This window comes from Aedes albopictus, chromosome 3 (assembly GCF_035046485.1).
Source record: "Aedes albopictus strain Foshan chromosome 3, AalbF5, whole genome shotgun sequence".
NCBI classification, from domain to species: domain Eukaryota; kingdom Metazoa; phylum Arthropoda; class Insecta; order Diptera; family Culicidae; genus Aedes; species Aedes albopictus.
In genome coordinates this window covers 53,026,590-53,042,694 of record NC_085138.1, presented here as the reverse complement: position 1 = coordinate 53,042,694, position 16,105 = coordinate 53,026,590, and positions in this window count along the sequence as shown.

The following is a 16,105-nucleotide window of genomic DNA, read 5'->3' as shown; positions in this document are numbered from 1 at the left end:
AAAGTTTTTGATTGAAGAACATCAAAAATAAAAGAAAAGAAGCATGGCTCGATTATCCGGGTGATTCCGGGGAAAATCCGGGGTGAAATAATTTTTGGGTTACCCGGATAATCGAGTCCGACCTGTATTGGTTCTCTTTTACATTTGATCATTTCTGGCGGGACACCTGTAATCAGTTCCGTAACACACTGATAGAACTTGCGTCTATTTTCTTGCAACTGTTCATCATGTTACCTAAAAAGCCGTGATTTGAGGTATCGCATGCATGGGTTTGGTGTCACTTCTGGCCCGGAACCGGTTGCGAAACACTACCGATAGTCTCTTAAATAGTCTGAGCTTATTTGCTTGCTAAAGTTTATTAGGTTATCAAAAAAGCCATGGGTTTGGTTCAATTTTATATTTAGCCGCTTTCGGAGGGAACTAGTTTCGGCACTACTGACAGTCCATAATGTGGCCTTAGCCTACTTTCTCAATAACCGGTCATCAAGTTGTCGAAAAAGCCGTAGTTTGATTTGCCGCATGCAAGAGTTTTGTCAACTTTTATATACGGCCACTTCCGGCGGAACACCCGGAACCGGTTCTGAAACACTACCGGTTCATATAAGGTCTGAGACTGTTTTCTTGCTAACTGCTCATCAGGTTATCGAAAATGCCGTAGTTTGATGTGCCGCATGCATGGGTTTGGATCACTTTTGTATATGACCACTTCCAGCGGGACATCCGGAACCGGTTCCGATACACTGCCGGTTCAGATATGGTCTGAGTCTATTTTTATGCCAACCTTTCATTGGGTTATCAAAAAAGTCGCGCTTTGATACATCGCATGCATGGATTTGGTTCACTTTTATATTTGGCCACTTCCTGCGGAACTTCATATGTGGTCTGAGACTGTTTTCTTGCTGACTGTTCATCAGGTTATCCAAAATGCCGCAATTTGATGTGTCGCATGCATGGATTTGGTTCACTTCTATATTTGGCCACTTCCGGCGGGACTCCCGGAACCAGTTCCGGAACACTACCGGTTCAGATATGGTCTGAGACTGTTTTCTTGCTGACTGTTCATCAGGTTATCCAAAATGTCGCAAATTGATGTGTCGCATGCATGGATTTGGTTCACTTTTATATTTGGCCACTTCCGCGGGACTCCCGGAACCGGTTCCGGAACACTACCGGTTCAGATATGGTCTGAGACTGTTTTCTTGCTGACTGTTCATCAGGTTATCGAAAATGCCGCAATTTGATGTGTCGCATGCATGGATTTGGTTCACTTTTATATTTGGCCACTTCCGGCGGAACTCCCGGAACCGGTTCCGGAACACTACCGGTTCAGATATGGTCTGAGACTGTTTTCTTGCTGACTGTTCATCAGGTTATCGAAAATGCCGCAATTTGATGTGTCGCATGCATGGATTTGGTTCACTTTTATATTTGGCCACTTCCGGCGGAACTCCCGGAACCGGTTCCGGAACACTACCAGTTCAGATATGGTCTGAGACTGTTTTCTTGCTGACTGTTCATCAGGTTATCCAAAATGTCGCAGTTTGATGTGTCGCATGTATGTGTTTGTTACATTTTTATGTATGGCCCCTTCCAAGGGTACTGGTCCGGAAAACGTAAATGGCCATAACTCCGGAACGGCTGGACCGATCCGAACCATTTTCAATAGGAAACAATGGGACCAGATTCCGCGTCGAAGGAACCGTCGGTCATTAAAATCGGTTGAGGTTTACTGCCAAAAAGTGATGTGAGTTTATTTGTACACACACATACACACACACACACATACACACACACACACATACACACACACAGACATCACCTCAATTCGTCGAGCTGAGTTGATTGGTATGTGTGACTTGACCCTCCGAGCCTTCTATCAAAAAGTCGTTTTTGGAGTGAACATATAGCCTTTCCAGTACACTTAGTGTACGAGAAAGGCAAAAACACTGAATTTTTGTTGTAAGTGCCTCAATTTCATTTTAAGAAGTGCAAATATGGATCTAGTCTTCAAGTGCAAACAAGCAAAGACGGCGAGATAATTATTATAGACTGTTTCAGAAATTAGAAATACACTAACGATAACCTGCCATTTCAATTTGAACACATTATCCAAAAACCCTAATTAATCCACCTAGCGGTGATGGCGCCTTTCTCGTGCCTTTGAAACCCAATTTCAATAAAACTCAAGCGAAATGTTGATGTAGGTATATCACACTTTCATACAATTATTCAACAGAAATCCATTTCATGATACCAGAAATCATATCGTTTATCTGGCTTTTAATGTTTGAGCCTCAAACTCTTAAGAAAAAGACACCATCTTAGGACACCCGGAACTGGTTACGGCACTACCGGCTGTCCCTAATGTGGTCCTAACCTATTTCTTTGATAACCAGTCATCAGGTTATCAGAAAAGCCGTTATTTGTTGTATCGCATGCATGGGTTTGGTACACTTTTATATGTTGTCACATCCGTCGGGACCCCCGGAACCGGTTCCGGAACACTACCGGTTCAGATATGGTCTGATACTGTTTTCCTGCTTACCGTTCATCAGGTTATCGAAAATGCCGCTGTTTGATGTTTCGCATGCATGGGTTTGGTTCACTTTTATATTTGGCAATTTCCGGCGCGACACCCGGAACTGGCTCCGGAATACAACCGGCTGTTTTTAATGTGGACCTGACCTATTTCTTTGATAACCAATCATCAGGTTATCAGAAAAGCCGTTATTTGTTGTATCGCATGCATGGGTTTGGTACTCTTTTATATTTGGCCACATCCGTCGGGACCCCCGGAACCGGTTCCGGAACACTACTGGTTCAGGTATGGTGTAGGGTATGGCCTAATATTGTTTTCCTGCTAACCGTTCATCAGGTTATCGAAATTGCCACTGTTTGATGTGTCGCATGCATGGGTTTGGTACTCTTTTATATTTGGCCACTTCCGGTGGGACATCCGAAAACGGTTCCGGAACACTACCGGTTCAGATGTGGTCTGATACTGTTTTCCTGCTAACCGTTCATCAGATTATCGAAAAAGCCGCTGTTTGATGTGTCGCATGCATGAGTTATGTTCAATTTGATATTTGGCCACTTCCGGCGGGACACCCAGAACCGGTTCCGGAACACTACCGGTTCAGATATGGTCTGAGACTATTTTCCTGTTTACCGTTCATCAGATAATCGTTAATGCCGTGGTTTGATGGGTCACATGCATGGGTTTGGTGCATTTTCATGTCTGGCCCCTTCCAGGGGTACCGATCCGGAACACCTAAATGGCCATAACTCCGGAACGGCTGGACCGATCCGAACCATTTTCAATAGGAAACAATGGGACCAGATTCCGCGTCAAATGAGCCGTCGATCGTTAAAATCGGTTGATATTTACTATCTAAAAGTGAGGTGACCTTTTTTTGTACACATACACACACACATACATACACACACACACACATACACACACACAGACATCATCTCAACTCGTCGAGCTGAGTCGAATGGTATATGAAACTTGCTCCTCCAGGGGCTCTATCAAAATTTCATTTTTGGAGTGAACATATAGCCTTTCGGTACACCTTGGTGTACGAGAAAGGCAAAAAGTTTCTTATAGCTCTTATAGTAAACATGCTAACGTAGCAAATAATACCAATTTTGTTGATGTTCCTGGTAAAAGTTAAAAAATAGGGATCTGTAAACTAGATGATTAAAATTTGAAGTTGCACAAAGTGGTCAAAAAATGCAGCATAGTTAAAAAGAAAAAAAAAACTCACAGATAAAATATTAAATTTTCAAACATAATAAAAATTGCTGTATCGATAATAAAAGATATTTCTCGATTGGTAAGAGTAATTTTTACTGGAATATTTGATCACGAACCACCATTACGGGCCTTCTCAAAACAAACATTTTTGTTCCAAATTTCTCAACAACACCAGTAGCAACAAACGTTAAGCAAACGAATATCTTAATTACTGCTTACTGCATTCGTTTTTATGGTATGACAAGCTTTGCCATCTGAAGGATCGAATGAGCTGAAAACATAAGCTTGTTTAGATTAAGTTTGTTCAGGAAAGCTAAGAAACTGTGTGGTGGTTCTTATGATCCGTAGAAAACCTTTAAAAATGGGAAACTTGATCTCCGAAAAAATGTTGTGGAAATGCCTTTATCGATTTTTCCCAAATTTTGATCAAGGCATTCCTTAGACAACTTGTTGAGAGTGCGAATGTGATAAAAATTTAGATAATTTTTCGTATTTAGTGATAAAAAATGTTGAAATCATTAAAAAAAAAACACCTTTGTGCAAATGCAAATTTGAAAAATTAAGTTATTTGTTAGAGAACTCGACTGTTCTTTAAAATATCAAGACAATTGAAAGGAAATATAAAAATATGGAGTTCAATATGCTAAATTCTGAAAGAAGTTGGTAAAAATCATTAGAACAGTTCATTTAATTTAATAAACAAAGTGTATTTATAATTTCTGAAACAGTCTATAGTGCACATCATGGTATGACGGGAGTGGCTTGAATCGATAAATTAATTACCCTTGCGAGAATTTTAATATCTTTCGACGTGATGTATGATCTGTCAATCACTACAACGTGAACCGAGTTAAAATTGCGGCATTTACAGCATGTTTTGATTGCATTAGAAATTATCGTAACCATATCATAATGTTGATTGAAATGCAACTGATGTTTTCATTTCTCCAGCTTGTTATGTGATTCTGATATTTCACGAAGCGATATGCGATAAGGGATGCACCTGCCTATACGATATGTGGTTTACTGGGGAATTCCACCAGGAAATGCTCCAGATTTTTTTCCAGGAATTTCTTCAGGAATTCCTCAAGGGATTCAAACATTTCTTGAAAAAAATCTCGGAAATTCCTTGTGGAGTTCCTTAGGACATTCCTCCAGAAATTTTTCCAGGATACCTCATATACTTCTCCACAAATTCCTCATGCACTTCCTTCAAGAATTCCTCCAGTAAATACTCCAGGAATCCCTCCAGAGATTCCTCCTGAAATTTCTTCTAGGAAAAATCCTCTAGGAATGTCTGCCAGAATTCATCCAATATTTTCTCCAGGGATTGCTCCACGGAATCCTCCAGAAAATCTCAAAGGAATTTCTCTCGGAGCTCTTCCAGGAATTCCTCCTGGAATTCCTCGAGCAATTCCTGCAGGAATTCCTCGAGCAATTCCTCCTGGAAATCTTCGAGCAATTCCTGCTGGGATTCCTCCAAGAAATTCTTCAGGAAACTCTCAAGAACTCCTTCCGGAATTCCTTTAGGGATTCATCAATGAATTTCTTGAGAAATTCCTCAAAAAATTCCTCCAGAAATACCTCCAGGAATTCCTCCAGAAATTTCTCAAGGTATTTCTTCATGCATTCCTCCAGGAATTCCTTCACATAATCCTTAATCAATTACTCACGGAATTCTTTTAGAAATTCCTTCAGGAATACCTCCATAAATTCTTTCAGAAATACCTCCATGGATTGCTGCAGAAAAAACTCTAGGAATTTCTGCCAGAATTCCTCCAATATTTTTTCCACAGGGTTTCTTCCAGAAATTCCTCCATGGATGTGTCCAGAAAATCCTGCTGGAATTTCTCCCGGATTAAAGGAATCTTCCAGGAACTTCTCTAGTTATTTGTCCAAGATTTCATCAATGAATTCCACAGTGAATTGCTCCAAAAATTTCTTCAGAAATACCTCCCTGAATGCAAACAGGGATTCCTCTAGAAATTTTCCGAAATGGTAGAGTGATTCTCAAAATGATCCACGGAATGCTATTTTGATGCTAGAATTACAAAAATGGTATAAAAAATTCAATTGTGGCGTAAAAGATGCCTGGATGATACAATGAACACCAAGATGGTGCATAGAGTTTTAAAAAGGTTTGTGATGTGAGTATGGTACATTATGTACCTTAATGACCAAGGGAATGTCGAAATAGTGCATACGTAGCAAGTAATTTCAATTTGATATATATATATATATATATAATGCTAAGATGAAGCATAAGATTTGGAGATGGTGTAAACATTAGTTGTTGTCACCGTGGTGTATAGGATCCCTAGATAACACTGAGATCATTGGGATGGTGCATGGTATGCTGATGCACCATTCAAAGATGGTTCATGATGTCAGTAAGATGCATAAGAGTTGACATGGCACATGAAATCCTATTTGGATGTACTAAACTTCATATAATAATAATGGTACAATAGATAACTAGATGTTATAGTGAACGCCACGACTACGCTTGAAAAACTTTAGTAGTACATGAAATTTAACGATGGAGCAAGAATTCGCAATTAGACACATATTTGATTCAAAGATGGTGCGTGAGATGGTGCCTAGATGATTCTGTAAGCATCATGGCGGTGCATGGATTGATGGATTGCTAAGAAAATGCATGATGTCAGTATGGTGCATTAGTTTCTCAACGATTCTGTTATACTCAACATGTTTCATATCAATTTGCACTTGCAATTCGTGCAATGGTGCAGGAAACTCAATGTGGAACAAAAATCAACATGGTCCAGGTACGTTGAATGCTGGAATTTTGTATGCGAAATGCCAAAATGGTGCATCAACATGTTGCATGGTTAGGTGCACGAATTGCAAAAATGGTGCATAGAATGCAAAATAAAAGTATTTTATGTGATGCTCACGACATAATGGCCTAGATGATATAATACATGCTGAAATGGTGCTTGGAAAGTTTTGATGGTGCATGAAATTTAATGATGGTGCATATCAGTATGATGCATTAGATCCTAGTTGATTGAAAAACAATGCATGACATCAGCATAATGCGTGGATATCTAGATGATTCTGTAGACGCTTGGAAGAAGGTGCATGATGTTGGTGTGATGTATTAGTTGTCACCGTTATTCAGAGATACTCGATATTTTGTATGGCTTGGTGCACGAATTGCACGCAAAAAAAATCCGTTCCAATATACGTGCACTCCCAATCACGGCAACGGGAACAAACGGGAACTATGCATTAGACCTGTTCACTTTTTTGACCTACCCGTGTCACATCAAATTATCAATCCACACGCAAAAACAAGTCTTCAGTCCAAAATTGAGCCAAATTGATAAAGGTTTAGAGGTGTATCAAATCGATTTTGTGTTTTTTCGAGCATTTTCACGAAAATGTACTCCAATATCCAGAAAATTGCACCGAAAAGGTACAGAAAACACCGTTAAAATATAGTTGGAACAATACTCTACAACTTTGCCGAAGACACTACGGTGCTTAAATTGCTTATTTCAAAGTTATTCAACAATTTTCGTTAAAAAATCGCGAAAAAATACAATATTTTTACGGTTTTTCATGTAAAAGTCATGTAAATTTACATTGTTTTAAGTGACTAATTTAATAAGCTATTGCTCCTATGTGTTACAAAAATTTCGTCCATACATCATTTTAGTGTAGGAATTCGTTTTCATTGACTAATTATCAAAAGTATGTCACATTGATACTAAAAATCGCGTAGAGTTGCCAGCACAAAATTAAACAAAGTAACCCATGTTAAAAACGTCATTACATTTCTTTGTCGCATCTGCATCAGTTTCAATTTGGTGTAGATGGTAGAGCATGAGACTGCCGATTCGAAGATTCATGATTCGAGCCCTGGAATAGGATTTTTTGCGTCTCGATCCAGCTACAAGTTAATGAGACTACACTCTGCATCTCATTGCAATTTAGCATCATAGCCTTGTTTCGAAACCGTAGAGTGCATAGTAAGAATAAAGTTTCCCTTTATCGTGTAGTTGTGTAGCTTGTGGCTAGATAGATGCAAGTAATCTCCACCGTTGTATGATAAATTTTGCATCCAAAAGCAGTTCCATCATCGTATTGAATTGTTTTAGCTAAATTAATCGGTATCAAACAGATGTCCAATATTTCGTCCAGCTGATCTCGTCGACACGATTTCTTGTCAACAAGTAAACTAAATATCTAGCTAGTCCTGGAATGGGCTTAATTGGCAGGTCCCGATCATCATTATTTGGGAGATTGCGTGTAAGTCATGGGCCATGGCTCATGGCAGATTCATCATCCTAACTGCTACAAAGAAAGAAAAAAAAGTTTATTATGTATTTGAGCTTGAACATGGGACCTTCTGATCCGCAGGCTCGAGCCTTATCATCTGCGCCATTTCTGATACTTGAATCAAAAGACATTAGAATACGATGGCATGACATCTTAATCATGGGTAACTTTGTTTTAATTCGTGCTGGCAACTCTACGCGATTTTTAGTATCAACGTGACATACTTTTGATAATTAGTCATTGAAAACGAATTCCTACACAAAAACGATGTATGGACGAAATGTTCGTTACCCAAAGAGAAATAGCTAATTAATTTAGTCACGTAAAATAGTGTAAAATTACATGACTTTTATATGTAAAATTGAAAAAATATCGTGTTTTTTCGTGATTTTTCAACTAAAATTATTGAATAGCTTCGAAATAAGCAATTTAAACACCGTAGTATCTTCGGCAAAGTTGTAGAGTATTGTACTAACTATATCCAAACGGTATTTTCGGCACCCTTTCGGAGCAATTTTCTGGATTTATGAGTAAATTTCTGTGAAAACGGTTAAAAAAACACAAAATCGATTTGATACACCTTTAAATCTTTATCAATTTGGCTCAATTTTGGACTGAAGACTTGTTTTTGCATGTTGGTTGATAATTTGATGTGTCACGGAGAATCGGAGAAAAAAATTTTCAAAGTGAACAGGTCTACTATGCATAGCAACGATAAAAACAATAAGAAATGTACACCGTGAACTAGATTTTACGTTTTCTAGAACGCCCATATTGACAGCTGGAACTAGTTCCAGTTCACGGTGTATATATGCTTGTTCTCATATTTGCGTTTATTTGTTCATGTTTATCAGAACGGTTTTCTGAGTGTGTGCAAAAAAAGGGGTGCCGAAGTCACCATGGTTCACGTACATGGAATACGGTTAAGGAATACAAAATGCCAAAATGGTGCATGTTATTCAAATGTGGTGCTGACATCGCTAATTGGTTAAAAAATGGTGCGTGAGATCAGCATGGATGTCTAGGTGATTCTGAGAACATCATGGTTGTGCATGGGATACTACGAAATTGTACGTGTATTCAGTGATTCTCAACATTGCGTGGTTAGATCCAAGGTGCAAGAATTACAAAAATGGTGCATATAATTTAATGTGGTACGGAAACCAGCATGGATCAGGTACATGGAATAAAATTTGGTTTACGATATGGCAAAATGTAGCCAGTAAAATTCAAATGGAATTTAAATGCTTAGATGATATACATATGAGATGTTCAGATTGTGGATGGAACTAGAAGAAGCTGCATGATGTCGCTATACTGCATTTGATGGTAATACAATTCAGTTACTCTCAATATAGTGCATAAGATGCAATTAACCCTCGAGTAATCGCATCTTTCGACGTCCGCATCATATTTTTAAGGTGTATTATTTTTATAAGAGGGAGCGCAAGTGACCCCCCTCCCCTGTGCACGCTAGTGTTTTAGACCCAGTCTAATATATACATTGCACACGTGGGACAGCGCATATCTCGCGAATAAGATATTGAGATTTTGGCAAAACGATTTTTCATACGTTAAAACGGCGATTTGAGTTTTAAAGGCATAAAAAGCAGTAAACAAAACAAAGTTTGCCGAAGACAGCTTGTAGTTTGTAAATTCATATTTGACTGCATCCAGTTCAAAATGCTGCATCTTTTCAGTGCACGGACATATTTTTCCCACCGAAACCCTCATGACCCAGCTGAAGTCCACCAGGAGAGCTCCATTTCACCGCTGTTGGTCAATTATTTTTGCCCCATGTGAAAAATAGTGCTGTTTTGATGCGGATGTGACCATCAAAACGGCTACCAACCGCCACGTGTGTACCAACCAACTGAAACTCGGTCAGCCGACCATCGAGCAGTTCCCACTAGGAGAACCGCTTTGATATTCCGGTTAGTGTTTGTGTCCCTTTGCCACCCGTGTGTATCCCGTTCACACAGATAGGGGATACCTTTGGGTCGGTCCGCATGCCAGGTGGTTAGTTGTTTCTGTTTTGCGGTGGAATGGAGTTAATTTACTGTCATGTTACGTCACCTCCTCATTTGCTCCCTACACCACAACGCTCTGGCTGTCCTTTGGTGGGACGCAGTTTTTGTCACCACCACCAGTACTACTGTTAGGTCACCGTCGTCGCCACGGCAGTACTAACCGGAAGGAAATACACCAGCCACACAAAACTCATTTCCGCAAACAAGCTACGACGAACTACCATTTCGCTGACAAGGGTTCCGCTCTGACATTGCAATGGCGACTAACTGCGGTGTGTTTTGTGTTTGCTGTCACCTAAAGGTGTAACACTATCTCGGGCGCACACGGGACGATACCAAACGGAATTATAATTTTAAATGGGCGCCAATAATCGAACCTGGGATCAGAAAGTTTAACAGATGGATCCGGCTGCTGTTGCTGTTGAGTGGGGTTTTAACGGTTTTTGAAAGACAATTTGGTATAATGAAGAGGTAATACGAAAGAGTTTGTAGTCAAAGCGGTATTTCGTACGGGACAGGTGCGCATCGCCATTCAGTTGCTCGTCAAAGTGCTGCTTCCACCTTTTAATCATCTCACGTCTTATTAAGTGAAACGTGTAGCCAGAAATAAGTAGTAGAAAACGAAAAAAGTAGGAAATTCTCGAAGATGCACTTTGAGGATTGTAAGCTTAATCTCTCTGTGCAATTTTGATTGTTCTGCTCAATCAACGAGCATCACCTAGTAATTACTCATGAATTTCATACCAATATGTGGGCTTCGTGGCCGTGCGGTTAGCGGCGTCAGTCGTCTAGGCGTTTCGTAAGCCTCGGAGTGCGGGTTCGATTCCCGCTCCAGTCGGGGAAAACTTTTTGTCGAACGGAAAATTCTCCATTGGGCCACTGGGTGTTCAGTGTGTTGTCCGTTGTCTCGTGTATGTAATGTTCAGTCTGTGCAGCCTTTGGCTGAAGACGGTGTAGTGTCTTTAACCTTCATCCAGCCAACGTACATTTTCCACCTTCGGAAAAGCACAAAAATGGTCATAACTTTTTTGTTTTTCGATGGATTTTGATGAAATTTTCACAACTTCCCGAAAAACTCTTCTAGTTTATTATGCCGGGGACATGGGTGCCTGGTCCACATGGTTCCGGAGTTATTCCGGATTGTCTTGGGGTACCAAAATTGGCCAAATACTTTGCGCAACATATATCTCAAGATCCCGATGAGATAGAAGTATAGTGTCTTCGGCGAATTTGTTCAGCAGGTTAAGAACTAACTGGCAACGGCGACTTTGGTTCGCGATTCGGCCCCTAGGCGGCGCCAGTGGCAAAAATGTTCAAACCTTCATATCTCAGAAACCTGATAAGATAGAATGATGCTGTCTTCGGCAAAAATCTTCAGCAAGCTTCCAACTATCTGATAGTGAAGTCTTTGGTTTGGGATTTATCCGCTAGGTGGCGCATTGTGTCTGAAAAATTCAAACACGTTTATCTCGATACCCTGATGAGGTACAAGCATGCCGTTTTCAGCAAAGTTGTTCAGCAGGCTAAGAACTATCTGGCAATGGCGTCTTTGGTTCGAGAATCGTCCGCTAGGTGACGCCAGGGTAAAAAATCTTCAAACTTCTATATCTTAGAATCTTGATAAGATAGAATGATGCCGTCTTCAACAAAGTTCTTCAGCAAGCTAAAAACTGTCTGATAGTTGAGTCTTTGATTCGTGATTTATTCGCTAGGTTATTCGCTACACCGTCTTTGAAACCCTGCAGACAAATTTTGTCACCCCGCAATATTGCTCCGTTTTTACTTCCGGGAATGTCTCCGGGAACTCTTCCGGGAGTTTTTCCAGGAATTTCTCCGGGAATTTTCTCTGGAAATGTCTCCGGGAATTCCTTCGGAATTTTTTCCAAGATTTCCTCTAGGACCCACATCAGGAACTCCTGCGGAGATTCCTTCAGGAATTCCTAAGGATATTTCCCCAGGAATTCTCCTGGGAATTTCTCCAGGAATTCTTTCAAGAATTTCTCCAGGCTGAATTTCTCCAAGAATTTTTTCTAGGATTTCCTCCAGGAATATCTCCGAGAATGTCTCCGTGAATTCCCTCGGGAATTTCTTCAGGAAATCCGCCAGGAATTGCTTCGGAAATTTCTTCAAGAAATTGTCCGCCAGAAATTCCTCCGGAAATTTCTTCAGGAACATTTCCGGTTTTTTTTTTGAAAAAAGTCCACTGGGAATTTCTCCAGGAAGTCTTCCGTGACTTTTTTTTCAGAAACCCCTCTGGGAATTTCTTCAGGAATTCCTCTGGGAATTTCTCTAAGTATTCCTCCTTTGTTTTCTCCAGGAATTCCGCCGGGAATGTCTCTGGAAACTCTCCCTGGAATTTCTCCAGAAATTCCACTAAAAATTTCTTCAGGAAATCCTTCCAAATTTTTTCCTGGAATTCCACTAGGAATTTTTTTTTACGATTCTCTCCAGGAATTTCTCCGGGAATTCTTCTAAGACTCCCACCAGCAGTTCTTCCGGTAATTCCTTTAGTAATTTCTCCAGGAATTCTTTCGGGTATTTCTCCAAGAATTCTGCCGGGGACTCCTTCTGGAATTCCCTCAGGGGTTTCCTCCAGTGATTATTACAGGATTTTTTCGGGAAATCCCCCAGGAAGGAGGATTCCCTGAAGAATTTACCAGAGGAATTGCTGGAGAAATCACCGGAGGAATTCCTAGAGACATTTCCTGAGGAATTCCTGGAGGAAATCCTCGAGGGATTCGCAGATGAATACATGGTGAAATTCCCAGAGGATTTCCTGAGCAAATCCTGTAGATTTCCTTTAAAAATTCACGGAGAAATTCCTGAAAGAATTCCTGGAGGATTTTTTGGAAGCTTTCCAGAAGAAATTTCCAAAATTACTCCTGGAGGATTTCCTGGAGAAATTCCCGGAGACATTCTCGGAGGAATTCCTGGAGAAATTCCCGGAGGTATTGGTAAAGAAAGTCCTAGAGGAATAGGACAGATCGGTGAAGTAGTAGATTTATAGTAATGAGCTGAATTTTAGTATGGTGAGAAGGACAATTCTCCGTTTCTGCAGGGAAATGGTGCAAAAAGCGTGGGTATTATGATTCCTTGCCTAATTTGATGATGTTTGAGCAAAACTTTGGGCAACAGTGTTGATGTTTTCTCCATTTCTTGCAACATAAACAACATAGTTATCCAAAGCTTTGCTCAAACAGCATCAAATTAGGCAAGAAATCATAATCCTCAAGGTTTTTGTATCATTTAATTGCAGAACCAGAGAACTGACCTTCTCTCCATACAAAAATTCTGCACATTACTACAAATCTAGTACTACACCGAACTGGCCCCATTCCGGGAGAAATTCTCGAGGGTTTTGTGAGAACAAAAAAATCACGGAAGCTTCCTGAAGAGATTCCTAGAGAAATTACCAGAGGATTTTCTTGAAAAAAAAAAACCGACAGTTTTCCTTAGAAAATTCCCGGATATGTTCCTGGAGAAACTCCTGGAAAAATTCCCGGAGAAATTCCTAGAGAAATTCTTGGAGAAATTCATATAGAACATCCCGGAAGAACTCCTGAAGAAATTTCCGGAGGAATTTCTGGAGGCACTTATGGACGAATTCCTGGGAAAATTCCCAGTGAAATTCCCGAAGAAAATCTTGAAAAAAAAAAGTCCGGATGAATTTCTGGGAAACTTCCCAGAAGAATTTCCGCAGAAATTGCCGAGGGAATTCCTGAAGGAGTTCCTGATGGGAGTCCTAGAGGAAATCCTGGGGAAATTTCCGGAGAAATCCCCGGAGGAATTCCTGGAGGATTTCCTAGAAGATTTCCTGGAGGAACTTCTGAAGGATTCCCGGCAGATTTCCTGAATAAATTTCTTAGGGAACTTCTTGAGGAATTCCCAGTGGAATTCTTGGATAAATTTCCGGTGGAACTCTCGGAGAAATTCCTGGAAAAAATCCCGAAAGAGTTCCTGTAGAAATTCCCGGAGACATACCCGGAAGAAAAAACGGAATAAAAGAAGCAATATTGTAGGGCGACAAAATTTGTCTGCAGGGTGTCAAAGACGGTGTTAAAGCAGGGATAGGGTGCGACTCAAAACTCTTTGCGTGCCGCACACTCTGCTATGAGACAACACAACAAACTAGAAGGAGACGAGTACGCGCAATCGGTTGTGTGTTGCTCGCTTACTTTTCCGCGCGCTGGAGCTCTCCAGTCTCTCACGCTCTGTCGTATGCACTCTGCGAGTATGACGATCCTATTCCCTTACCTGTCCTTTCCAATGTCCTATCCTTTTTCCTTCCCTTCTCCGTCAGGTAAATGATGAATAGGCTCGTGTTCATGGCGATGGCACAAATTTCCCGAATGGAGGAGAACGTGCCTCTAGAGCCGACCTACTGATGCACTCTCTCGGTGCTTGTCTCCGTGCTTTGCACTTGGCTTGATACTACGCATGATTGGAAAAAATTCGAATCAAACGACCCATCACTTGTCAGCCCTTGACAAGCTTAACAACTTTACCGAAAACACAAACTCTTCAATTAATTTATTAATTGATTTTTTCTGTTTGGAGACAAGCACAGTCCCAAGCACCGCGCATTACTCCTTGCGCCGTAGAGCTAGTGCTGCGATTGTCTCCTCGCACAATTACGAAAGCTCTCACTCATACGTCTCTTGTCTCTCGGCAAAACGGGAGACGAGCACTTGCGATTGTGTGAAGCACACGCTTTTTTCGCACCGCACGGTGCATGCCGCCAATCCCTGTGTTAAAGTAGTGCCTCTTGCCTATTGCCCACCGTACTCGACAGTCTACTATCCTGCCAAATGGCTCTTAGCTTGCTGGACAACTATGCTGAAAATGGAATACTTTTTGGTAATTAGGGTGTTCATACAAAATATTTTCTTAATACTAGATGGAACCGAATAATATCAGAACCGAGGACACCAGATACGTCTTACTTCCTTTTAACTTTCGGAAAAGTTTGAACGTTTTCCGATTTTTGAGATAAAGAGTTTTTAGCTTGCTGAAGAACTTTGTTGAAGACGGCATCATTCTATCTCATCAGGATTCTGAGATATAGAAGTTTGAAGATTTTTGACCCTGGCGCCATCTAGCGGACGATTCTCGAACCAAAGACGCCATTGCCAGATAGTTCTTAGCCTGCTGAACAACTTTGCTGAAAGCGGCATGCTTGTACCTCATCAGGGCATCGAGATAAACGTGTTTGAATTTTTCAGACACAATGCGCCACCTAGCGGATAAATCCCAAACCAAAGACTTCAGTATCAGATAGTTCGGAGCTTGCTGGAGATTTTTGCCGAAGACAGCATCATTCTATCTTATCAGGTTTCTGAGATATGAAGGTTTGAACATTTTTGCCACTGGCGCCGCCTAGCGGCCGAATCGCGAACCAAAGTCGCCGTTGCCAGTTAGTTCTTAACATGCTGAACAAATTCGCCGAAGACACTATACTTCTATCTCATCGGGATCTTGAGATATATGTTGCGCAAAGTATGTGGCCAATTTTGGTACCCCAAGACAATCCGGAATAACTCCGGAACCATGTGGACCAGGCACCCATGTCCCCGGCATAATAAACTAGAAGAGTTTTTCGGGAAGTTGTGAAAATTTCATCAAAATCCATCGAAAAACAAAAAAGTTATGACCATTTTTGTGCTTTTCCGAAGGTGGAAAATGTACGTTGGCTGGATGAAGGTTAATAAAAAAAATATATATATAGTTATGGACATCCCTAAGCTCTACCCACGATATACGGTCTCTACCATCGTGGACTAGATGCTGACCAGGCACTTAGCAAACCACCATGAACACCAACACTTGGCGACAACGAACATCAACCCTTAGCGACAACGAACTTTGGACGACGAGCATACAGTTGCTGACAACGCAGTCAGCAATCCACCATGAGGACCGACCGTTGGCAACATCGAAGCCCCGAGCGACGCGTGTCAATGCCCCTGGAACGGCAACGGTCACCAATACTTCGATCGACGCAATCCAG